Below are 27,629 nucleotides of genomic sequence, written 5' to 3' on the forward strand. Positions count from 1 at the left end.
TGTTTCTGCCGGTTGTACTCTCATTTGGGTGGTCGCTGACCGCTTTTCTAAAATGGCCCACTTTATCCCTCTGTCTGGTCTCCCGTCTGCATCTGTGCTGGCTAAGGACTTCATCCATCACATCTTTCGTCTCCACGGCCTACCCCTCCACATCGTGTCTCATCGCGGGGTCCAGTTTACTTTGCGCTTCTGGAGAGCTACGTGTAAGCAGCTGGATGTCTCCCTGTATTTCTCCTCTGCTTATCATCCACAGTCCAATGGCCAAGTGGAACGTATCAACCAGATCCTTACCAGCTTCCTCCGGCACTTAGTCAACGCTCACCATACCGATTGGGTAGAGCTCCTACCATGGGCCGAGTTCTCCTATAACAACCATGACAGCGAATCTTCTTCCAAGTCCCCTTTCTTTGTGGTCTACGGTCAACATTCCCGGATTCCGTTTCCCGTCTCCGCTTCAGTGGACAACCCTGCCGCAGATTCTCTGGTCAGCGAATTTTCCACCATTTTGGAGGACACTAGATCCGCACTTCTTCAATCCTACAAGCGGATGAAGAGACATGCCGACAAGAGACGTCTGGATCCGCCTCAATTGCGCCCGGGAGACAAGGTTTGGCTCTCCTCCAAACATGTTCGTCTCGAAATACCCTCCTATAAGTTGGGTCCACGGTTCATCAGTCCATTTGAAGTCCTCAAGCAAATCAATCCAGTGGCCTACAAAGTTAAAACTTCCGGCCCCCTTCGGGTTCCCAACTCCTTCCACATATCTCTCCTCAAACCAGTTGTTCTTAATTCTTTTTCCGACAATCCAGGTACCTCCCCAGCTCCGGTCTTCGCTGAGGATGTCTATGAGGTAGAGAACATTCTGGCCACCAAGAGGGTAAGAGTAAAAACCTTTTTTCTGGTGGATTGGAAGGGGTTTGGCCCAGAGGAGAGAACTTGGGAACCCAGGGAGAACATCCAAGCCCCGCTTCTCCTTAAAAAATTTCTTTCAGGCTTAAAAAAGAGGGGGCATAAAGGGGGGGTACTGTAGCATCGGCGTCTCTGCCCCCTGACAGGCAGAGATGCCATCCCTCTTACCGCCGTGCTCCCGGCGTCTTCTAGCTCTCCTGCTGCTGCTGGCACGCGCAGCATCCCGGGCACTGTGCTTAGGGCGCGTGCTCCCTCCCTCTTAAAGGGGCCGCGCGCGCCGTCCTAAAGAGTCCCTGGCCAGTGGCCAGAGGACTTCTTATATAAAAGGCACCTCCTCCAAAATGGAGGTGCCCGTGCAAGGTTGTAGCTCTGTGTTCTAAACTCTGCTTCAGCCCTCAGGTCCCGCTGCCAGCCTGACTACCAGTCCAGTCCGCCAGCCTGACTACCAGTCCAGTCCGCCAGCCTGACTACCAGTCCAGTCCGCCAGCCTGACTACCTGTCCAGTCCGCCAGCCAGACTACCTGTCCAGTCCGCCAGCCAAGTACACTCTCCAGCCCGACGGTCTGCCTACGGTCCAAACCCGCCAGTCTGTCTATGGGCCAGGCTTGCCTGCCTACCCGGAGAACGTACCAGTTACCTGCCGTGCCTACCATCCAGCCTACCTGTGGTGTCCGCCAGTCCGTCTACCCGGATCACCCGTCAGTCTGCCTGCCGTGCTCATCTGCTGTACCGGTCAGTCCCTGCCTTCTGACCCGTGGGAGTCACCTGCTCTCATACAAGGACTGGCCCAGAGTAGCACCTGGTCCCTCTGCTCGGTCCTTCCCTGGTTCACGGAGTCGATTGAGCCGCCGTGCGACCTTGGTCAGTCCGAGTTGATACCTAGTTACACCCCCTCTGGTACCTCCTTGCACCGCAGCACAGAGGTTCCACCACCCGGCTCCCTAACAACCTCCATATAGTGTGAACAGGTGCACGCTGCAATGACTGCATAACATAAAATAAGAAAGAACAGCAGCACTCTGTAAGGGCCAAGAGGTGGAGGTCAGGTTTTTTGTTCTCTTGCAGTTTACCATGGAGGTTTTGACTGCCTCCTTTTCTGACTCTGCACTCCACCCATCAACCCAAGGGTGCTTTTAATTAGTGTTGCTTTCTAACTGCCCACTTAAAATTGTAGGCTTATAGCCCAAGAGAGGCATGTTTAGGAAAATAGTTACCCATCATGTAGAGGTCACCTTGCCGTGGTTGATGGGCACACATGAATTGGCCAATTTAGGAGCTAAGAACCTTGATTTTTTCTAAGTACATTTTATTTAGCAATAGTGCAGTTTAGATCTTATTTTCTTAGTGTTTGCATATGTCTTGGCCCTTATAGAGTGCTGCTGTGCTTTCTTATTCTATGTGGGAGAGGCAGTCATGAGTGAAAGGATAACAGGAGTGTGTCCTAGACGAGGAGATGGAAGAGCACCAGACCCAGTCCCCATACACTGCAATATTACAGAGGAGTCCACATCAGTGTCAGGGCTCAACAGCCGGGACCGCTCCCTATTTATACCACAAGTACAGTCAAATACTGGAGCCAGATTACTAGTGGGGAACTATATAGTAGCATGAAAGCAACAGCTTTGTGCATGACGACTGGTATAAATGGAGGGGGTATATAAATATCCAGATGGGTAATAGGACACCCAAGTTCCGTACAGTACAAGAATACACACATACCTTCTTTATATAAATGTCAATGTTGTAAAGGGTACAATTTAGGGTGCGCATGACTAGGATAGAAACTCCCCGGGCATATGTGCAAAAGACTGAATAGTAAGCCCACCTGAAGACAGATAACGTGAAAACGCCTCCAGTGGGATTTCAAAGAAGTCAGACTGGTTGTCAGCAATGACCTTCAGGCGAGACAGAGAGAACATGGAGTATATAAGGTTGAGTTCCTTCAGGAATTTGACAGAACTGAGCGAGTATTCTCAAACTACATATGGTCTTTTCAAGACAAGTAAAGAAGAAAGTCTCTGTCCCTACAGTTGAAGAATTTTGCAATGAAGGTGTAAGGTGCAGACCCAAGGGGCAAGGGATGGAGGGATGTGATATGCCCTCTGCAATGTACATAGCCGAGAAACTATCCCGGCCATAGGTGGAGATCAGTACATTCCCTAAAAAGAGCCGTGGATACTTGGAAATATGTCTGAAATACCCCCACAAAACAAGGTCCAGGAGTATGCGCCAAAGGGGCCATAGACTGCAATGATGCAAACTGAGCGAACGTCCAGTATACGCCTCCCGGAGACAGACACCCAGACCCAGTCTACTATGTCCAGTCAGTGAATACGCCTGGACCCTGTTTTTTGGGGAACTTCGGAAGTATGCCCCGATGGGGACACAGAATGCAAGGTGAAAGCACCCTAACAAGTTGCAGCTTATCTGCTGTTCTGTTGTGAGATGAAGCCCATTTTGGTGGAGTCCGTATAAAATGGATCAACTCAGACTCCTAAAATATATAATAAATTGGGTACAGTAGTTTGTGGGGAATATTTTTTTCACAAGAATTTGGTAAAGTTATGAAATGTCCTATAAATGTCTGTCCTATTCCTGATCTAAGGGTCTAGACTTTTAGCTGAGATGAATCTGTGCTACAGTAAATTTATCACTTACACATGAGCCGTGTATGAGGGAGCCGGAGGCCTGGAAATGGAGGAGTCGGAGGTTTGGCTTACTGACTCCACAGCCCGGGTTAGCAATAGCCGGATGCAGGTGAAGCCGAGCAAAGGACGGACGCTACATCTCCCCTTCTAATGAGCCGTGTAGTAGGTGGTCTCTGTCACAGAATAAGGTAAGGGTCCGGTGTGCTACCGGGGGTGTACAACCCCAAGAGGGGCAGGAAGAGAAGGATAGAATCCAACGGAAAAGGAGATCGCACAGTTTCCCAAGGAGACCGGATCACTAATGATCTACTCCAGACACACAAACAAGAGGATCTGATGGGGGAGGGGTGACAGACAAATTCATAGAGAACTGGATTCATGTAGCCAAAGTAGAATTAGCAAATGAGCTATAATGAGCCTGAAAAGGACGGACCCCACAAAGCCAGAGTTAATGCTGCAGATGTCACCGGCATCAGACAATGAGAGCGGGGGGCTTTGCACAGCTTAAGATACTGAGAGAGTTCAGTATATAAATTGTAAGCTTGCGAGCAGGGCCCTCACTCCTCCTGTAACGGATAAAATGTGTTACATTGTATTGTTTTTATTGTCTGTACAGGTCCTTACTTAATTGGAAAGCGCTGCAGAATATGTTGGTGCTATGATACAATAATCATTTTTATTTATATGTGCAGAGATGTTTCAGTTTTCACATTCACCACATGAGGGCAGCAGAGTACTATGCTCAGAATAAGGTCAGACATAACAGTACCTGCATATTACATGTGCTGACTAATGAGAGATACTGCCACTTGCACTGGTATGGCTGACATCAGACTGTAAGTGCACCCGATAATGTCTGTGAGGGCGTATCTGTGCCCTGTTCCTCAGTCTCCTCTCGCTCTCCCTCTGAGCGCTGGTAAATAGGTGATGGTATCAGGGGGAACAATGTCTACCTACAACTGCACCCTTGGTCTGGGCCAACTACGCCATCTTGTGGTAAGGGACAGTACCAATTAGTGAAGCGCTGCTAAGGGGCCATGTGTTTCTGAGTCGGGTCTCACAGTCTGGGGCCCATTGGTAACAGGACAATGGCAGACAAGGTCCTCTGGTCTCCCACCTCAGCTCAAGTGAGGCCGCAACTCTGAGCATCGCGTAGGCCATGCTAATGGAGCACAGCCAAACTCATCTGAAAATGGGCCCATAAGCTTCTTGTAACCAAGAGGAGTCACACTGATGGCCCTCCATGCCGGGATGAGCCCTCTGTGTAGCTCGGAGCCCCCTTGGACACATACGCACCCAATGGCTGCCGGACATGCCCCCCCTACACAACACTTATTTTTTAAAGCATTCTGACTTTGCAGCGTTTTCCCACAACACTATATCAGCGCTGGTCCCAGGTGTTGGCAGCTCCATTCCCACATAGGTGTCACTGGCAGAAGGAGATCCTGGACCAATGCAAATATGACAACTTTTCCATACCTTTTTTTTTAACTAGAGCATAATAGTAAGTTTCATCCATTTTTACTTTTAAACATAATAAAGCAACTTTTTCTTCTCAAGTTGGACAAATAATGTTTCCCTATAATGTCTCCAATTCCATTGCCAGCAGTTCTGCGCTCTCCAGCGCTTCTTTGCGCCTCCCCAGACGTAGTAAGCCGCGCGCCTGACTTTCCTGGACGTCGCTCCTCATTGCGGTGTTTGCCAGCGGTATAAGTGCAGAGCAGTCGCTGGACACATTAAACGCCTTCTGAAAGGGAAGAAAGAGAACGGCCATTATCCTTCCTAAAAGAAAGGGATGGTGGCAGAATTCTTTTCAGATGTTTTAGCAAAGTCTTTTGGTTTATGGGCAAAGTCTTTCCTACAAAACTGCAGAACTGATTTCTTGCAATTCTGCGAGTCTGATCATTCTATAAGAAAATCAACTAAGTGACAGATATATTGTTTTATTATAGTTCTGTGAGTACAAATCATTCCATAACCTTGGCTTCACCCTGGTATTACACACAAAGCAAATGGTTGGTTTGCTGTAAGGCAGGGGTCTCAAACACGCGGCCCGCAGGCACCATAGACCCCGATGGCGGCCCGGTCCAGAAGCTGCCGGCAGCTGCGCTTCAGTTCAGTGTACTGCTCTGCACAGCAATACCAGTGGCAGCCGCCGGCCTATCAGAGGCCAGCAGCTGACATCTGCGTCCCAGCGCAGCAGTGTATGACGTCACTGACACGCGCAGATGTCAGCTGCTGGCCTCTGATAGGCCGGCGGCTGCCACTGGTATTGCTGTGCAGAGAGCCGGTCTCTGCGCGGCAATACACTGAACTGAAGCGCAGCTGCCGGCAGCTCCTGGATCGGGGTCTATGGTGCCTGCGGGCCACAGGTGCAGAAAAGACGCCGAGGGAACGGAGGACAGGTGAGAAGAATCTTTTTTTTCTCTTGTATGTGTAGAACGGCATAAGGGACAGTCCTCCAAGATGGGGACCAGGCTGGGGACAGTCCTCCAAGGTGGGTACCAGGCTGGGGACAGTCCTCCAAGATGGGGACCAGGCTGGGGACAGTCCTAATAGATGGGGACAGTCCTAACAGATGGGGACCAGGCTGGGGACAGTCCTAACAGATGGGGACCAGGCTGGGGACAGTCCTAAAACGGTGGGGACCAGGCTGGGGACAGTCCTAACAGATGGGGACCAGGCTGGGGACAGTCCTAAAACATGGAGACCAGGCTGGGGACAGTCCTAAAACGGTGGGGACCAGGCTGGGGACAGTTCTAACAGATGGGGACCAGGCTGGGGACAGTCCTAACAGATGGGGACCAGGCTGGGGACAGTTCTAACAGATGGGGACCAGGCTGGGGACAGTCCTCCAAGATGGGGACCAGGCTGGGGACAGTCCTAAAACGGTGGGGACCAGGCTGGGGACAGTCCTAAAACGGTGGGGACCAGGCTGGGGACAGCCCTAAAACGGTGGGGACCAGGCTGGGGACAGCCCTAAAACGGTGGGGACCAGGCTGGGGACAGTCCTAAAACGGTGGGAACCAGGCTGGGGACAGCCCTAAAACGGTGGGGACCAGGCTGGGGACAGCCCTAAAATGGTGGGGACCAGGCTGGGGACAGCCCTAAAGCGGTGGGGACCAGGCTGGGGACAGTCTTCCAAGATGGGGACCAGGCTGGGGACAGCCCTAAAACGGTGGGGACCAGGCTGGGGACAGCCCTAAAACGGTGGGGACCAGGCTGGGGACAGTCCTCCAAGATGGGGACCAGGCTGGGGACAGTCCTAAAACGGTGGGGAACAGGCTGGGGACAGTCCTAAAACGGTGGGGACCAGGCTGGGACAGTCCTAAAACGGTGGGGACCAGGCTGGGGACAGCCCTAAAACGGTGGGGACCAGGCTGGGGACAGCCCTAAAACGGTGGGGACAGTCCTAAAACGGTGGGGACCAGGCTGGGGACAGCCCTAAAACGGTGGGGACCAGGCTGGGCACAGCCCTAAAACGGTGGGGACCAGGCTGGGGACAGCCCTAAAACGGTGGGGACCAGGCTGGGGACAGCCCTAAAACGGTGGGGACCAGGCTGGGGACAGTCCTAAAACGGTGGGGAACAGGCTGGGGACAGTCCTAAAACGGTGGGGACCAGGCTGGGGACAGTCCTAAAAACGGTGGGGACCAGGCTGGGGACAGTCCTAAAAAGGTGGGGACCAGGCTGGGGACAGTCCTAAAATGTTGGGGACCAGGCTGGGGACAGTCCTAAAACATGGGGACCAGGCTGGGGACAGTCCTAACAGATGGGGTCCAGGCTGGGGACAGTCCTAAAACATGGGGACCAGGCTGGGGACAGTCCTAACAGATGGGGACCAGGCTGGGGACAGTCCTAAAAGATGAGGACCAGGCTGGGGACAGTCCTAAAACATGGAGACCAGGCTGGGGAGAGTCCTAAAACATGGGGACCAGGCTGGGGACAGTCCTAAAACATGGGGACCAGGCTGGGGACAGTACTACAAGAGGGGGACCAGGATGGGGACATTCCTAGAAGATGGGGACATTACAACAAGATGGGGACCAGGATGGGGCATTGCTACAAGATGAGGACATATCTACAATATGGGGACCGGTATGTGACATTACGACAATATGGGGCCCAGCATGGAATATTACAACACGATGGGGACAAAGATGGGGGACATTACAAGACGCAGACCAGGGTGGGGCACGTTACTACTAGATTTTGGTACAAAAACTTCAAAATAAAGCATGAAAAAATATTTTGCCACTAAAAATGCTGCTCTATATACAGTACAGACCAAAAGTTTGGACACACCTTCTCATTTAAAGATTTTTCTGTATTTTCATGACTATGAAAATTGTACATTCACACTGAAGGCATCAAAACTATGAATTAACACATGTGGAATTATATACTTAACAAAAAAGTGTGAAACAACTGAAAATATGTCTTATATTCTAGGTTCTTCAAAGTAGCCACCTTTTGCTTTGATGACTGCTTTGCACACTCTTGGCATTCTCTTGATGAGCTTCAAGAGGTAGTCACCGGAAATGGTCTTCCAATAATCTTGAAGGAGTTACCAGAGATGCTTAGCACTTGTTGGCCCTTTTGCCTTCACTCTGCGGTCCAGCTCACCCCAAACCATCTCGATTGGGTTCAGGTCTGGTGACTGTGGAGGCCAGGTCATCTGGCGTAGCACCCCATCACTCTCCTTCTTGGTAAAATAGCTCTTACACAGCCTGGAGGTGTGTTTGGGGTCATTGTCCTGTTGAAAAATAAATGATGGTCCAACTAAACGCAAACTGGATGGAATAGCATGCCGCTGCAAGATGCTGTGGTAGCCATGCTGCTTCAGTATGCCTTCAATTTTGAATAAATCCCCAACAGTGTCACCAGCAAAGCACCCACACACCATCACACCTCCTCCTCCATGCTTCACGGTGGGAACCAGGCATGTAGAGTCCATCCGTTCACCTTTTCTGCGTCGCACAAAGACACGGTGGTTGAAACCAAAGATCTCAAATTTGGACTCATCAGACCAAAGCACAGATTTCCACTGGTCTAATGTCCATTCCTTGTGTTCTTTAGCCCAAACAAGTCTCTTCTGCATGTTGTCTGTCCTTAGTAGTGGTTTCCTAGCAGCTATTTTACCATGAAGGCCTGCTGCACAAAGTCTCCTCTTAACAGTTGTTGTAGAGATGTGTCTGCTGCTAGAACTCTGTGTGGCATTGACCTGGTCTCTAATCTGAGCTGCTGTTAACCTGCGATTTATGAGGCTGGTGACTCGGATAAACTTATCCTCAGAAGCAGAGGTGACTCTTGGTCTTCCTTTCCTGGGGCGGTCCTCATGTGAGACAGTTTCTTTGTAGATCTTGATGGTTTTTGCAACTGCACTTGGGAACAGTTTCAAAGTTTGCCCAATTTTTCGCACTGACTGACCTTCATTTCTTAAAGTAATGATGGCCACTCGTATTTCTTTACTTAGAATTTGTATTATGGCAAGAAAAAAGCAGCTAACAGTCTATTCAGTAGGACTATCAGCTGTGTATCCACCTGACTTCTGCACAACACAACTGACGGTCCCAACCCCATTTATAAGGAAAGAAATCCCACTTATTAAACCTGAAAGGGCACACCTGTGAAGTGAAAACCATTTCCGGTGACTACCTCTTGAAGCTCATCAAGAGAATGCCAAGAGAGTGCAACGCAGTCATCAAAGCAAAAGGTGGCTACTTTGAAGAACCAAGAATATAAGACATATTTTCAGTTGTTTCACACTTTTTTGTTAAGTATATAACTCCACATGTGTTAATTCATAGTTTTGATGCCTTCAGTGTGAATGTACAATTTTCATAGTCACGAAAATACAGAAAAATCTTTAAATGAGAAGGTGTGTCCAAACTTTTGGTCTGTACTGTATAAACTAAAGTAAACAAAAAAAGTGCATGTTTTATTATCGCCACATCCACAAAGACTCAAGCTATAAAAAATAAAACAGCAAAAATGTTTAGAAGGTGTATAGAAAAAAATGGTATCACTAAAAATGTCACTTTGTCCTGCAAAGAATGCGCCCCCCCAAATTAAATTTTTTTCCGTGTGCGGCCCATATACCAAGCCGAGTTTGAGACCCCTGCTGTAAGGGGTTGTTGGGTCACTGTGTAACTGCAGACTTATAAATCCTCCAGCGCAGAGACTGGGCACTGTGCGGAGTCGCTGGTTTCTGACCCGGGGACGGCGGTGATATATGCATTATACATACTCCCGGGCAGAACCCGACTAGTGGGCGCAGCCCCGCTCCAGAGTGGCCTTGTACACACCAGTTTTCTGATTTGGAAGTGACAGTCAGTTTTTTGCTATTTGTATATTGTCTCTCTGACCGAGCGCTCCACCCTCCAGCCTGTGGCGGATTTAATTGCAGCAGGATCCTAGCTACCCATAAATGCAGGCTTTAGCCTAGCAGAGGATTCACATTAGATCAGTTCCCAGCAAAACGGAAAGTGCCTTGTCGTTGGCTGCTGGGTTTGCATGAATTGGCCAAATTATGTGCTAAACATCTCCATTTTTTCTTATTATCTAAAGCAGTAATGACATTCAAATTCCATGTATTTCATGTATCCATGCTTTAGCACTACAGAGTGCTACTTTGTCTTTATATCATGTGGCTTCTGCCACATAAACAGCACGGCCATGCCAGCCACACATCTCCTGGATGCTCACTATGGTTATAGTGATATACTGTACTGCTGCTCCCAGGGCTGCCATTGCTGGCCCTACACTGAAGACTCTGGGCAATGGGGAGCCAGTGAAGGGATTGACAGAGAGGAGAGGCGGGGGGACAGGTGGATTAGTCGGGCAGCAGAGTTTAGGATAGATTGGAGGTGTGCGAGTGGTAGAAGGGAGGCCACAGAGCAAGAGGTTGCAGTAGTCAAGGCAGGAGATGATGAGGGCGTGCACTAGTGTTTTTGCAGATTCGTGGTTGAGGAATGTGCGGATCCGGGAGATATTTTTTGAGTTGGAGTCGGAAGGAAGTGGAAAGGGCTTGGATATGTGGTTTAAAGGAGAGGTTAGAGTCCAGGGTTACCCTGAGGCAGCGGGCTTGCGGGACTAGGGAGATTGGGCAGCCATTGACTTTGATGGATAGGTCAATTGGGGGGGTTTGAGTGAGACGGTGGAAAAATGATGAATTCAGTTTTGTCTATGTTAAGTTTTAGAAACCTGTCAGAGAAGAAGGATAAAATAGCGGACAGACATTGTGGGATTTTGGTTAGTAGGGAGGAGAAATCGGATCCAGAGAGGTAGATCTGTGTGTCATCAGCATAGAGGTGATACTGAAAGCCATGGGACCCTATGAGCTGTCCCAGGCCGAAGGTGTAGATGGAGAAGAGCAGGGGTCCTAGGACTGAACCTTGGGGGACACTGACAGAGAGGGGGCGAGATGAGGAGGTGGTGTGTGAGTGGCAGACACTGAATGTCCGGTCAGTTAGGTATGAAGAGATCCAGGATAGAGTCAAGTCCGTGATGCCAAGATATGAGAGTCTGTAGTAAGAGGGAATGATCGACTGTATCAAAGGCAGATGACAGGTCCAGGAGGAGGAGGACAGAGTAGTGTTGCTTGGATTTGGCAGTTAGTAGGTCGTTGGTGACTTTAGTCAGGGAAGTTTCAGTGGAGTGGTGCGGTCAGAAGCCAGATTGGAGGCGGTCAAAGAGGAGAGGTGGGAGGACAGTTCAGAATGGACGTGTTGTTCCAGTAGTTTTGAGCCATAGGGGAGAAGTGATATGCGGCGATAGCTAGACAGAGAGGATGGGTCAAGGGATGGCTTTTTGAGGATGGGTGTGATCGAGGCATGTTTGAAGCATGAGGGGGAAGACACCAGTTGTTAGTGACAGGTTGAAAAGGTGGGTTAGGGTTGGGATGAGAATATTGTTAAGGTTAGGGATGAGGTGGGACGGGACTGGGTCAAGTTTGCAGGTGGTGAGGTGTGATTTGGAGAGTAAAGAGGAGAGTTGATTGTCTGTAATGGTGGAGAAGCTGGTTTTGGAGGAGGATGGTTGAGTAGGTGTGAGAAGGGGCTGTGGGAACTTTAGTCAAAAGATTTGTCTGATAGTGTCAACCTTCGGCTTGAAGAATGTGGCAAAGTCTTCGGCTGAGATGAGAGGAGATGAAGGAGGCGCTGGGGGACGGAGGAGAGAACTGAAAGTTTTGAATAGCTGTTTAGGGTTGTGAGACAGGGATGATATGAGAGATGAGAAGTATGTTTGTTTTGCTGCAGTAAGTGTGGACTTGAAGGTAGTGAGGGACTGTTAGAATGCAATGAAGTGCTCGTTGGAGTGGGACCTTTTCCATTTCCACTCAGCAACCCTGGAGGCCCTTCGCAGTTCTTTAGTCAGGTTGGTGTGCCAGGGTTGCCGGTTGAATGGGCGAGCTGTGATACGTGTGAGGGGGCGACCGATTTGAGAGCTGCAGCTATTGAGGTGTTATATAAAGTGGCAGCAGCATTTGCATTGTGTAATGAACTTATGCCTGTGAGAGGGAGAAGGGATTCAGAGATTGAGTGTAGGTCAAGGTGTTTGAGATTTCTGTGAGGGTGTACAAGTTTGTGGAGTGTGGCTTGTGTACCTGGAGAGGAGAGGTAAGAGAATGTACGTTGTGGTCAGAAAGAGGGAGAGGTGAGCTTGAGAGGTTAGATAGGGAACAGAGGAGGGTGAAGATGAGGTCCAGTGTGTGGCCATCTTTGTGAGTGGGGGCTGAAGACCATTGAGCAAGGCTGAAACTTCGAGACAGATGAGTGAGAAGTGTCAATGGGGATGTTGAAGTCACCCATGATGATAGTGGGGATGTCATCGGAAAGGAAATTAAGCAGCCAGGTGTTGAAGTGGTCAAAGAAGGTGGTGGCTAGTCCTGGGGGGCAAGTAAACAACGGCCAGTTGGAGGGGGGAGTAGATGAGCACACAGTGTACTTCAAAGGAGGGGAGAGTAATGGAGGGTGGCAGTGGGATATGGGTGAAGGAGCAGTTGCCTGACAGGAGAAAACCTACTCCTCCACCATACTTGAAATTGGAGCGGGGTGTGTGAGAAAGATGGAATCCACCATACGAAAGTGCAGCTGGGGACACCGTGTCAGAGGTGGTGAGCCAGGTATCGGTGATGCCGATGAAGGAGAGTTTGTTAGTAATGAAAAGATCATGGATGTAGGAAAGTTTGTTGCACACGGAGCGAGCATTGCATAGAGCTCCTGTGAGTGGGACTGGGGAGGCGGGGGCTGGGCGGATGGGAATAAGGTTAGAAGGGTTGCGAGAGTTTGTGACAGATCGTGGATAGGAGGTGGAAGTGACTATATGACAGAAATACCCAACAGTGACAGCATTCTAAAAACTGCACCCCTCAAGGTGCTCAAAACAGCATTCAAGAAGTTTATTAACCCTTCAGGTGCTTCACAGGAATTTTTGGAATGTGGAAGAAAAAAATGAACATTTAACATTTTTCACAAAAATGATCTTTTAGCCCCAAATTTTTTATTTTCACAAGGGTAAGAAGAGAAAATGGACCCCAAAACTTGTTGTGCAATTTCTCCTGAGTACGCCGATACCTGATATGTGGGGAAAAACCACTGTTTGCGCGCACGGCAGGGTTCAGAAGGGAAGGAGCACTGTGTGACTTTTTGAACGCAAAATTTGCAGGAATCGAGAGCGGACGCCATGTTGCATTTGGAGAGCCCCTGATGCACCTAAACAGTGGACATCCCCCACAAGTGACCCCATTTTGGAAACTAGACCCCCCCAAGGATTTTATCAAGGGGTTGTTGTAGATCGGCTCACTTGGTTGCATATAGCGGTACACAGGAACACTGTCTCTTTAAATCTTCTGCTGGGTTTATTAAGAATGCTGCATAAACCACAGCACAGATAGCAAAAACAAACACGACCTTCCTGGCCTAACAGGAAAAACAAAACATAAAGTATGGCACAGTCCTTGTTGCTACGAGTAACCGCCCGCTTCAGGAACAAACAACTCAAGGTTTGTCTTTCCTTCACATGACAAAACAGCTCAGAGCTTTCACCTCCAAACCCACCCTACACACAAATGCTCTAAAAGGCTGGGATTTTATCCTCTGACCCCCTTCCTTTCTACAGGTGTTTAACCACCTTAGAACTAAAGATGGCTGAGTAACCCCTTTGTGTGCTGGAACCTTTTTCCTATATTTAATTACTGGAGCTCCTAATCTCAGTGCTACACATCTTCCCTCCAGTACTTTGCCAGTGACTTTGTCACAGGGTATAGTGAACATTTTGAACCCAGAGGTACGACACAGAACACAGAGTTTGATAACATTATGTCATCATATTGAATATGTTGTCATTAGTCTTAAGTGCAAGTGCTCGCTACTTGAGTTTGCATCAGGTACTCAGGAATGAAACAAGTATCGCGGGGGCTCGAGTGACATGCTCGAGTCCCCGCCTCGCATGTTTCACGGTTTTTAGACACTCAAAAAAACAACAAAAAAACCATGCAGGGATTGACGATGAATAGCAGGCAATCCCCGTGAGTTTTTTTCTTTTGGCTGTATAACAGCCGTGAAACATATGGGGCAGAGACTCGAGCATGTCACTTGAGCACCTGCGATACTCAGTGCATACTCAAGTAGCGAGCGCTTGCGCTCAAGACTAGTCACCATATCGTCATCATTTTTTTTTCTTTACTTTTGAAAAAATCCCAACCTCAACACAACCCTAACCCTAAAACAACCCTAAGGCCAGGGCCCCATTATCAGTATCTGGTCAGTATTTTTTCTCAGGAGTGGGAGACAAAACCAGGAGAAGAACAATCAGAGAAAAGGTATAATAGAAACAAGTCACCAACTCTGCATTTATCACCCACTCCTGGTTTTGGTTCCCACTCCTGAGAAAAAATACTGACCGAATACTGATAATGAGGCCGTGGTCTAACCGTAACTCTAATGCTAGAGCTTATTTTTTACGCTGTTCCTCGTGTGGTATAAGTGATTAGACGACTTTATTCTTCGGGTTGGTGCGATTACAACGATACCAGATTCATATTCATATTCATAAAAGACGCTTTTTTTTGCAAAGACTAGTTTTTGCATCCCCATATTTTGATAGCTATAATTTTTCCATATTTCGGCCGAGAGAGTCATGTAAGGGCTTGTTTTTTGCGGGACAAGTTGACGGTTTTATTGGTATCATTTTCAGGCACGTGACATTTTTTGGGAGATTTCTACTCCTATTATTGGGAGGCAGAACAAACAAAAACCAACAATTCAGGAATTGTTTTTACTTTTTTTATGCTGTTCCACGTGTGGTAAAATTGATAAGGTCGCTTTATTTTTCGGGTCAGTACATTTACTGCTATACTACATTTATATAGTTTTTTTATGTTTTAGCGCTTTTACACAATAAAAATGCATCTGAATTGATGATATTTCGCCAACGAGGAATTGGTCTTCACATTCCGGAGTTATGTTCATCATACTTATCTGAATAAATACCAGTGACAGGCTGCTGTATATTAATACAATAGCTTTTTTGATATAGAGGTTTTTAAAATTAGTGGTTCCTCTCAATCCTTATATATTTATTATTGTTTTAAATAAATTATATACACATTTTTTATTGTTCATATATGCACTGTAGCACTTTCATTAGTGTATGGAAAGTATGATCAATTGTTATTCACTTTGTGTCGTTTACTTTTAGTTCACAATCATATACTGTACAGACCAAAAGTTTGGACACACCTCATTTAAAGATTTTTCTGTATTTTCATGACTATGAAAATTGTACATTCACACTGAAGGCATCAAAACTATGAATTAACACATGTGGAATTATATACTTAACAAAAAAGTGTGAAACAACTGAAAATATGTCTTATATTCTAGGTTCTTCAAAGTAGCCACCTTTTGCTTTGATGACTGCTTTGCACACTCTTGGCATTCTCTTGATGAGCTTCAAGAGGTAGTCACCGGAAATGGTTTTCACTTCACAGGTGTGCCCTGTCAGGTTTAATAAGTGGGATTTCTTGCCTTATAAATGGGGTTGGGACCATCAGTTGTGTTGTGCAGAAGTCTGGTGGATACACAGCTGATAGTCCTACTGAATAGACTGTTAGAATTTGTATTATGGCAAGAAAAAAGCAGCTAAGTAAAGAAAAACGAGTGGCCATTATTGATTTAAGAAATGAAGGTCAGTCAGTCTGAAAAATTGGGCAAACTTTGAAAGTGTCCCCAAGTGCAGTTGCAAAAACCATCAAGCGCTACAAAGAAACTGGCTCACATGAGGACCTCCCCAAGAAAGGAAGACCAAGAGTCACCTCTGCTTCTGAGGATAAGTTTATCCGAGTCACCAGCCTCAGAAATCCCATGGTAACAGCAGCTCAGATTAGAGACCAGGTCAATGCCACACAGAGTTCTAGCAGCAGACACATCTCTACAACAACTGTTAAGAGGAGACTTTGTGCAGCAGGCCTTCATGGTAAAATAGCTGCTAGGAAACCACTGCTAAGGACAGGCAACAAGCAGAAGAGACAAGTTTGGGCTAAAGAACACAAGGAATGAACATTAGAACAGTGGAAATCTGTGCTTTAGTCTGATGAGTCCAAATTTGAGATCTTTGGTTCCAACCACCGTGTCTTTGTGCGACGCAGAAAAGGTGAACGGATGGACTCTACATACCTGGTTCCCACAGTGAAGCATGGATGAGGAGGTGTGATGGTGTGGGGGTGCTTTGCTGGTCAAATTGTTGGGGATTTATTCAAAATTGAAGGCATTTTGAACCAGCATGGCTACCACAGCATCTTGAAGCGCATGCTATTCCATCCGATTTCGTTTAGTTGGACCATCATTTATTTTTCAACAGGAGAATGACCCAAAACACACCTCCAGGCTGTGTAAGGGCTATTTGACCAAGATGGAGAGTGATGGGGTGCTACGCCAGATAACCTGGCCTCCACAGTCACCAGACCTGAACCCAATCGAGATGGTTTGGGGTGAGCTGGACCGCAGAGTGACGGCAAAAGGGCCAAGTGCTAAGCATCTCTGGGAACTCCTTCAAGATTGTTGGAAGACCATTTCCGGTGACTACCTCTTGAAGCTCATCAAGAGAATGCCAAGAGTGTGCAAAGCAGTCATCAAAGCAAAAGGTGGCTACTTTGAAGAACCTAGAATATAAGACATATTTTCAGTTGTTTCACACTTTTTTGTTAAGTGTATAATTCCACGTGTTAATTCATAGTTTTGATGCCTTCAGTGTGAATGTACAATTTTCAAAGTCATGAAAATACAGAAAAATCTTTAAATGAGAAGGTGTGTCCAAACTTTTGGTCTGTACTGTATACTCATTACTTAGTTTATTTTTCAATTTTCTTCTTTCTTACTTACATTTTTCACATCTGCTTACCCCCCCCCCCCCCACTGTTTATTCATAATAGGTCACTAACATTCATTCATTCACCTTTCACACTTCTGTTTTACGTTTCAGGACATGAGGCTCCTTGTATATTTATTGCGCTGAGCCCAGCCGGCTGTTATTTGACCCTTGTGTTCTAACGTGGAGCGTAGAAGTCGCCATCTTGTTTTGCGCTCCAACGCTGAACGCATACCGCCGTCACTTCTGCCCTATTGATGCGCTCAAGCGTGTCGAGTCACGCGGACCGGATGTGACGTTGACATGTCATGCATGACGATCCCTCTCTCTGTTACCAGCTAATCGCGGCTTGCTATATCGCACTTTGCACCCTTTTTGGCTGACTCAGGCTTAAATACCAACTCTGCCTTTTTGTTCCTTGTCCCTAGTCAAAGCCCAGATGGCGAAAAGTGCGTTGGGTGCAGCAGCATGTGTGTGTGGTTTCAGCTCATGCCGGTATGTTAATTTTTTCTGGCAATATGGCACCAGAGAGATCCCGCAGAATCCCACCACTGCCACCACATGTGAAGGATCCACACCTCGCCACCCGCCTGACATCACAGTTACGTCTGACGGATCACATGATATGGAACTGCCCTTTGCACCAACGTGACGTTCCGCACCCCCTCGAGGACGCGTAATGTCAGATTGGTTCAGTTCTACACAGACACCCCCTGTCCACACAGGTACAGGAAGGTACCGGGCGTGAGAAGAGGTTGCCCAATCAGTGTCTGACGTGGCACCACACTCGCTCACACCCCTGACAGGCTGAGAGGCCCCTTCCACTAGCCCCAGTGAAACAGAACCTTGTCAGCCTGGTAGAGCTGCTACCAGTTTCTATTAGATATAAGCCCCCGGGTCCATTAACGGGAATTATCGGGCCAGAAACCAGCCCGGGTATCGTGTTAGTTGGACCGTACAATGGACATGAGGATTCGTGGATCGAGATAAAAGATCAGCCCAAAGTTAAACTATATATTTAATCGCCATCACATCGCCTATATACATAAGGATTATAAATACATAATGGTCAGAGATGCAAACACAATAGTAGTGGTACAAAAGATAAAAACAGATATTAAGAGTGAGTTACCAGTCAGATGGAAAGCCTGGCTTGTGGGGGAGGGCTGCCACATGGGAGGCTTGTAGGTCCCTCTGTGGGGATGACTTCCCTCACATGATGAGTTATCGCGACCTCCCAGAGAAAAAGCCCTAGGCTAGAACTGCAGGAGCTTTTAAACTCTCTGGGTCACTCCCCCTCCTGCCCCCTGGACTGGACCTAAATCTCCACCCATGGCCTCCCTCAGCTATAAACTCCAAAAACAAAAATGGGTTATACTTCCTTAATGGACGGTCCTAGGGAGCCGGTTCTGGTGTCATCACGATCCAGCCGGGCCCCTGCTACACGAGGAGACTAAAGACAGTGGCCCTACGGGTCTTCAAAAGGCTGTGTCTGGTATCTCCCCATCCCTACGCGCTAGACTGGGCTGGGAGTAAGGCTGACATTCCCCATTCTCTTGGGATCTTGAAAATCTATTTTATAAATAACTAGGACATATAGCATTTCCATAATTTGGTATTGAATTATAGTTGTCTGACACAAAGGGAACGGCATGGCTTGGATCTCCAGGTGGTCTTCCTGTTGAAGCCCACCAGCTAGCTGGTGGGGGTGTAATTTCTTGGCTTGGAGCTGCTAAGTGAGATATTTGTCACTCACTCTCTCGGGCCCCCTTCCTCCTTCTTGGCTGTAGAAGAGTCCAGTTACAACTGTATGCAGTAGATCTTTATAATCCCCTGCCAAATAGGATACAATGATTGACATGGGATTATATCTACAATATTCTTTACATATTTTGCATTTTTATTGCATCGTTTTATTCTGAGAGCTATAACTTATTTTTCAGCTGATGGAGCTGTATGGTGGTTTGATTCTTGCGGGACAAGATGACGTTTTCAGCGGTACCATTTTTATTTACATTTGTCTTTTTGATTGCGTTTTATTCCATTTTGTGTTCGGCGGTATGATGATAAAGCACTGTTTTTTGCATTTTTTTTTACACCGTCTTCACTAAATGGGTTAACGAGTGGGACAGTTTTATAGGTCAGGTCGTTCTGGACATCGTGATACCAAATATGTTTACTTTTATCGTTTCGTATAATATGTTTTTATTCTTTAAGATTTTTTCATTTTGTTTTATATTTTTCCAATTTTTTTTTTACTTTCTGACACTTTTTTACTTTGTACTACTATGGGACTTTCATTTTTTTGCAGGCTGATTGCTTGTATAGCATAGGGATGCAGCAGCATCTCTAAGCTATGCAGGCTGTAAGCTCTGCACTGACACAAGTTAGACAGATAGTGCTCTGCACATGATCTAACAAACTTGCTGGTGCCTGGTGACCCGGATGTAGTCATGAAGACATCGGGTCACCATGGCAACAAACAAGACCACCCCACTGAGACAGCGAGGGGTCTCCGATCCAAGGTAGGAGGGGCTGTCTTACCTCTGCCTGCTCCCGAAATGCTGCGATCGACTTCAAATCGCAGCATTTTGGGGGTTAATGTGCCGGGCTGCTCCTGGCACAGAATACTGGGTGTCAGCTGTCAGAATCAGCTGACACTCGGAGATGAACGCACCAGCACAGCATGTGTGCGGGCGCGATCGCCGAGGCGTAATAATACGTACCTGGTCATTAAGGCCCAGGGCACAGGGATGTCTTATTACGCCTCATGCCAGAAAGGGGTTAAAGAAATTTTTGTATGACTGTGTAGCTGGATTTCCTGCATTTCCATTGCTGGTGAGCTGGATTTTTCCTATAAAGTCTGTTAGTGCAGTTAATAGTTACCATCCGTTTTCCTCTAGTCAGATAGGTTGAGATCACTTGGACACTAAGTTTGTGTTAAAAAACTCAAAAGAGAATAAAAAAAGTTAGAGAAGAGCTCCATGTGTTATACACGTATTTTCCCATCAATATTTTGCCACAAATCAATTTATTGTGGAAAACTCATCATGGCTGGCAAACTGAAATGTTACCAGATTCTCTCATCTGCTCCTCAATGTTTGCTGATCCCTCAGTGCACACGGTGTATAATGCAGTCACAGCACCCGGCACTTACTTCCAGCTGTTAGGAGGTGCTGGGAAGTTTCCTTCAGTTTAATGCTGACTGATATTATAGTGAATGATTCCCAGTGAATAGACCATGCTGGCGATGTGGAGCATTATTCTATTCAGGGGTCGCCCACCCGTCACCTCCAGTGACTCCGCTCAGTAAGCGCTGCAGCTGCAAGAACTGGTAATAATCAGTGTGGGGCGTCACATTCCCCCCGCAGCGGCCATTTCATCCATCTGCCACATTTTTACACTGTCTTCTCCACATTTACACCATCTAGTTAGTTAGTTACTTATTTTCTGCCAGAAATGTGAGCTACAATTTTGGTGTAATTTCTGGAGTAGAATGTTAGGCCCCTCCCCTCTCACATAAGCCACACCCCTTTTCAGCTAAGCCATGCCTCTTTTCAGACAAGGCACAGAAAGGGTTTAAAACATGTGAAGCAAATCATGAAATACAGATTTTGCTGCACAGAACTACAGGATTCTGTCATTTAGCTGATAAATCTCTCCCAGTGACTTCTGATTAATATTTAGATTTGTATTGAACATAAACCGCAATCGTATGACCATTAATAGATAACCAGCCTTCTTTATACACGTTCAATTGTTACCATAAGTTATTTTCCCCCAAAATATCTCTGCAGATCCTCTAAATGAATCTATGTAAAATATGAAGAGCTATATATGGAGAGCTATATATGCCCCCACATTATCTGCACAGGGCCACATAATATACAGTATTTGGGGAACATTATAGTAAAATGTATTATAGCACTATAACAGCATCCTGTCCCTTTAAATCTTCAGATACTTCTGTCACCATGGTAACTGCATTTCTGAACAACCAATAGGATTGCTCAGTTTGAATTTGGAAAAAAAAAAAAAAAAAGAAGTCAGTCTGTTATATCTCATCCGAGTGTGAAGACAGACACCTGCAGTCAGCGCGAGATTCCAGGTATAAGACGTCTATAAGATAACGGAGGAGCCACATCCCATCACACGCACTCACAGACCACAACCAAGACGTCCTGAGAAATCTGCTCATCACCAACTTATTATTCCCCAACACATAATAGGATGAGATATCAGGGGGTGAGGCCGCACTCGTCACATCTCCCATCTGGATGGATCCGGCGACAAGATCCCGATATTTACCCCCCGCTCTGCTCCTCCATGGGGAACGGCCCTGGCGCACACAGGATGGCCGCAGTGTAGTATTGCTAGTACTCTGCACGATACCCCGTCCTCCATATATACCACATACTAAAGGGGAGCTCCCAACAAGTTATCACCTATCTGCGGGATAAGATCAGAGTCCGACCACTGGGAACCACCAGTCGCCAGAACAGGGCCCTGTTATCCTGTTAGGAGGCAGCGGCAGTACCCTCGCCCAACCACCGAGGGTGCCAGAGAACGTTGAGTACAGCTCCTGCAGGCCCCAGAGAGGGTGAATGGAGCGGCGGTGGAGCATGTGCACCTCCTCTACCATCTAACGGGGATAAAAGTTCTGGTGACGGCTGGAGTTCCCAGCGGACGGACCCCACTGATCTATAAGTCATCACCTATCCCAGGTATAAGTGATAACTTGTTCCAACTGAAAATCCCCCTGTAATGAAGCCGACATATGTAACAGTCAGTATCCTATACATTTCCCAATGTTGCCCTTCCCCTGCACCAGAATTTATAGTCAAAACCCCTGCTGACTATTCCTGATGTTTTATAGGATTTGGATACATTGTCAGTGAAGATGTCAGCAGTCACCATGTGCCCCGGATACGTCCCCCCTGAGGAGATACTGAGAAGACTGGCGTATTGTACGAAGCTTCTCCCTTCTCCCCTCTACAAGAAGGAGCGCGTCATGCCAACCAACCCAGAAGCCCAAAGAAGGTATACTGTAAGGAGAGAAGAACGGCCCGCTCCACCCATAAGCATCCAAGCCAGGGAGAAAAGGAAACGGGAAGAAGAAGAACAAATGGCTCTAAGAGAAATGCTGGACTATCTGGATGAAGAGGAAGACAAGAAAGAAGAGCAGAAGGCGGCAAAGAAGATCAAACTGGACATTAAGCTCCCGAGAAGCAGCACAAGAAGAAGCAGGACCAGGCCGCACAACTTCCACCACCAAGTCAGCCAAGTCTTCCCTATGACAAGAAAGAAGAACATCCTGTGGACCGTCCTGCTGGGACCTCTCTGCCGATAACATCAGATGCGGCATTACCGGCCCGTAAGTATAAAAACACCAGTAATAATAATAGCAGGAGAATAGTAATATAGTGGTAATAGATCAGTATTAGACTAACAAGAGTAATTATATTAGTGATAATAAGAAAGTCATAAAAGTAGTAATAAAATATCCGTAGTAATAGTACAGTAGTAGGTGGAATAGCAGCTTTAGACATAGGGATTTTAGTAATACCATTATTAGAGTCACAAGAGTAATGAAAAAAATGATAAAACTAATAAATAAAGTAAATAATGAAAGGTACATTTTTAATAAATCGTAAAAATGGTAGTAATAATAAGATATTTGTGAGGCCGAGTTCCAGTTAGTAAATAAATTAGTGTTAGGTTAGTGTAGGGACCCATCTGAAGAGGTCGCCTTGTTGTTGGCAGATGGGCTCGCACAATTTGCTCAAAATGTGCGCTAAGAACCTCATATTTACAGTACAGACCAAAACTTTGGACACACCTCATTTAAAGATTTTTCTGTATTTTCATGACTATGAAAATTGTACATTCACTCTGAAGGCATCAAAACTATGAATTAACACGTGGAATTATATACTTAACAAAAAAGTATGAAACAACTGAAAATATTTCTTATATTCTAGGTTCTTCAAAGTAGCCACCTTTTGCTTTGATGACTGCTTTGCACACTCTTGGCATTCTCTATATGAGATTCAACTTTTGGTCTGTACTGTATATCTATAGTAAATCTAGCAGTAATACCATTCAGGAGATATAGATATACATGTATACGCTCGTTTTGTGAATAACTTTTTGTGCAGCACCACAGCAGCAGGTATACAGGTATAGGGAGCTCACATCTAATGATAGTGTTACAGTGATATTATAGCTGGGCCTTAACGGGAATCTGTCAGCAGGTTTTTGCTATGTAATCTGACAGCAGCATGATGTAGGGACAGAGACCCTGATTCCAGCGATGTGCCACTTACTGGGTGCAGCAATTGTGATAGAATCACACTTTTCTCTGTAGCAGAGCTCAGATGTTGAGCCCTGTATAACCCCGAACACACCATTGATTGGCAGCTTTCTATGTACACTGTATATTGACAGAAAGCCGCTAACCAGTGATGGCGGTGTGGTTGGACTAGGAGACACGAGACACCTAGTCTTGTAGTGATAACGTCCTGCTGATAAAATACTGATTGTATTAAAACAGCAAAACACACCTAGTAATTGACACATCACTGGAATCAGACTCTCTACCCTTAACCTGCTGAAAGATTAAGAATAACTGGTTCCCGAGAATCATCGAAAATATACTTCACAGTCAGGATCCAGCACCCGCTCAATAGTGCACATTTTCATCAGGCAGGTGTCATCAGGGCACCTACGAGATCTGCAGCAGTCGTACAGCTGTATTACACAGTCCCGCTGCTGGAGGAGCTATTCCTGATCCTGGCAGTTTAACCCCTTATACCCTACCGTCAGTAGCAACCACAGCATCTAGATGGCTTGGACAAAAGGAGAGGGAGATACGATTACGGTGCTGATGAGTTTCTATAGAAGTTGGGGTCCTAACAGTGACCCCCATGACTGACATCTTACTGCTCCTATTAGACCTTGACTGAAGAAAGGTCTATTAGGACATCGGTCAAAGTAATGTCACCTGCTCTGCAGCTACTGGAAATACCTAGGTCTGATTACTTTCCCATTTGCAAAATGTGATTTTGCGCTGCACCTACAGCAGCACTGTTTTACCATCATCATCAGTGACAGGACCTCCAGCCTTTCCTGAGATTGATCAGTGGAGGAAGAAGCTTTCAGTTCCTTGTTCCACCATTCAGTTCACCTGTATGTCTCTGCTAGCAGCTGATTGGACTGGTTAGTGCAACCAGCTGTGACATGCCACTGCCGCCTTGCACTGTGTGCAGGCACAGGAGGCTGAAGGAGGAGGGTCTGGCAGAAACTGGGTGTGGTGTTAGTTGTGACTTCATGACTAGTCTCCGAACAGAACACGAAAAGACTAGTCAGGATGTGACCAGGTCCTCCAAAACCAGGAGTGAGGCTGGTCACATGCTGAAGTATAGTATGTAGGCAACGGTGCAGAATGCTGACAGTGAGTATATTACAAGGGGTCAGCATTCTGCAACTTAGACACACACATTGAAAAGTATAAAAGCTCGGACAACCCCTTTAAAGAGGTATTCCTATTTTGTTAACACACACCATACACTTTTTGCACATAATGGTCCTAAGCCCAGAAGTAGCAGAATTCTCTACACTTATCTCCATTAGTAGCAATGATATCACTCGATAACTCGTAGTCCTCCAGCTGAGAAATTGTCATTTCTCATTACACAAAACTTCATTTATGGACATCTATGGTGATTTCTTTGCCTGTGTGGATTGGATGGGCTGTTACCGACATCTGGTGAGAATTTCATGGCAATAGCACCTTTAGAAATATATTTACTTAGAATAGTAGTGACGTGATGAATACTTATTCCACCGCTGTTTGTTCAGGGAAATAGTCATGGGATAGCCGCCATAAGAAAGCTTGTCCAGCCGTCACTATTCCTCCTGCCCCCGCTATACACATGCACACTCCACAGCCAAGAGGGCATTTATTCTCACCAGAGAGATAGCCGCTGTCAGACGCCTCTGGTGACAGCTTTTCTCAGAGGAAAAGGATTGGGCATGCTGATATCCAATATGCCTGATCTTTCCTTCCCAGACATGAAGAAACACCATACATGTTAGGTGGTGAATATGAGCAGGCTTGGTCCACATCCACCCAGTGAGTGTGAGCATTGTTACCGGGAATTCACACTAATAAATCCCTTGTGCATTTGCAATGTGATCTACGAGCAGAGATTCATGGCTGACCCTATGATTCCCGCTGCAGGTTTAGGCTCTGTGCACACAGCGCCTTTATCAGGCCGGTACGCTCCACAACCCGTCTGAATAACAACCACCCAATAAATAGATAGAATGACCATATACCCTGCAATGTAATCCGCCTCGCTGTGCACATGGTCAGTCCTTTAACCGTTTCACGTTTATGAAGAGGCCACGCGGTTAGAAGTGACCGCTCAGTTCTCCAGGCGGTTTCTGCTCGGAGTTCTCCCTGTCTCGGTTTCTGCAGCTTCTTCCTGTAGTAAAACTGAGCGGGTCGCCGGCATCTACAAGACGTGGTGCGCACAGACCCTTATACTTATATCCAGAACACTGAGGACCACGGAGGTGTGCATGAGACCCCACTCGTATCCAAGGTGCGGAGCTCCGAACAGTCATCGTTTCTGGGGCGTCACCGGCAGATCTCTTCTAGGAGATCACAGTGGATCCGGAGATCTCCAGCATTTCTCCATCTTTATGTCTCACTATATTGTGGCTGATATCAGCGACTCCACCCTTATAAATGTACAGAGGCCACAGGTGCAACACACCAGACCCCCTGACCACAACACCCCGGACCCCCTGACCACCAGGGCACAACACCCCGGACCCCCTGACCACCAGGCGGTCATTATGGGGGCTAATGGACTATATTACTGGAGGAGAAAAGGATTTCTATAGAATCAGTAGGAAACACCCTGAAGGTTTCTCTTTGCGGCTTTTCTCCAGGATTTTCCTCACCCGTCATTTATCGCTTCTCATTATTGCCAGAATCCCAGTGGGTGAGGACGATCCCGGACAGCGCCCCCAATAGTGAAGTGCACCGAGGAGTTCACAAGATTCCTTTATATGTTGTAGGGGATTAAACGTCCTGCAGATTGAGGGGTTGGGGTCCTCAGACCCCCAACAATCATGCAACAGACTTTATAGAAACCCCTGAGCAGCAGAAGCAGTGAGCGGCTGCAGGAGCGTGCACACAGTGCGGTGTGAGGACCAGAGACTTTCTATGGAGTCCATACACAATGTGCTGAGCGCTCTGGCAGGGAAATAACCTCTCTATTGGTGGTGGATCATAGGACCGCTGCAGACAATCAGTAGCTATAGATCGGCTGCAGACATCACATTCTATATGTAGGTATGGGCTGAGTGTGGGATGGAAATACTGAACAGCCCCTGTTGATCCAACCCTACTCCTCCATGCTGCTGGTCGGGTCCCTCCAGGCTCCTTTCCCAGTTCTGTTGCCATGTGACTGCTGCAGCCAAGTCAGTGGCCATACCTGCTACCACCACTGCTTGGATGGGACAGGCACGAGCCAACAATGAAAGAAGAGAAGAAACCGGCGGGGACCCGGCCAGTAGGACGGAGGAATGGAGGGGGGGGATATCAGCAGGAGGGAGGAATGGAGGGGGGATATCAGCAGCACGGAGGAATGGAGGTGGGGGATATCAGCAGCACGGAGGAATGGAGGGGGGGATATCAGCAGCACGGAGGAATGGAGGGGGGGGATATCAGCAGCACGGAGGAATGGAGGGGGGATATCAGAAGCACGGAGGAATGGAGGGGGGATATAAGCAGCACGGAGGAATGGAGGGGGGGATATCAGCAGCACGGAGGAATGGAGGGGGGGATATCAGCAGCACGGAGGAATGGAGGGGGGGATATCAGCAGCACGGAGGAATGGAGGGGGGGATATCAGCAGAAAGGAGGAATGGAGGGGGGGATATCAGCAGCACGGAGGAATGGAGGGGGGGATATCAGCAGCACGGAGGAATGGAGGGGGGTTTTTATCAGCAGGGCGGAGGACTGAGGGGAGGGATATCAGCAGGAGAGAAGGTGCTGGGGTATATCTCATAGCACACTGGAACCGCACTAACATTAATGGCAGAAAATACCGTTGATAAAATATTCAGTTATCAGAAAATAATATAATAACATTTATACCCATCACTGGAGTGGACGTCCATATGTGCCACGGCCACCGGGCCAGGAGGAACTGCAGGAGGGGCCTTCACCTCCTCGTGTCTATTACTCAGGGGCTACTCACATCTTATAGGGTCACATTGTAACCCGGAATAAAACGATCACAATGGCACAGAGCGACGCTGCAGCTAATCCCTGGTATATAACGATCAGAATGGCACAGAGCGACGCTGCAGCTAATCCCTGGTATATAACGATCATAATGGCACAGAGCGACGCTGCAGCTAATCCCTGGTATATAACGATCACAATGGCACAGAGCGACGCTGCAGCTAAACCCTGGTATATAACGATCACAATGGCACATAGCGACGCTGCAGCTAATCACTAGGACTTGGTTACAATTCGCTTCTTACAGCCAATCCCAGCTGTAGAATACTGGCAGATCAGCAGGTGATCGAGTCTCCCCGGGCACAGTGAGCAGCACAAGTCTCCCGGGCACTGGCAGCGTTACCAGGGCAGGTGCCAGTCTCAGCCCATCACCCCAGA

At 47.2% G+C, this 27,629-nt stretch overlaps 1 long non-coding RNA gene across 1 annotated transcript in view; it reads right to left on the reverse strand.

Annotated features, from left to right (window-relative positions):
• Positions 1–4,919: 4,919 nt before the first annotated feature.
• LOC141203871 (uncharacterized) overlaps positions 4,920–27,629 on the reverse strand; it is an 82,666-nt gene continuing 59,956 nt past the window's right edge. The window contains exon 3 of the long non-coding RNA XR_012274893.1: positions 4,920–5,304. This is a non-coding gene — a long non-coding RNA (uncharacterized lncRNA). The remainder of the gene's footprint in view (positions 5,305–27,629) is intronic.

This window comes from Phyllobates terribilis, unplaced genomic scaffold (genome assembly GCF_046119375.1).
Source record: "Phyllobates terribilis strain yellow unplaced genomic scaffold, ASM4611937v1 Scaffold_125__1_contigs__length_5108534, whole genome shotgun sequence".
NCBI classification, from domain to species: Eukaryota; Metazoa; Chordata; class Amphibia; order Anura; family Dendrobatidae; genus Phyllobates; species Phyllobates terribilis.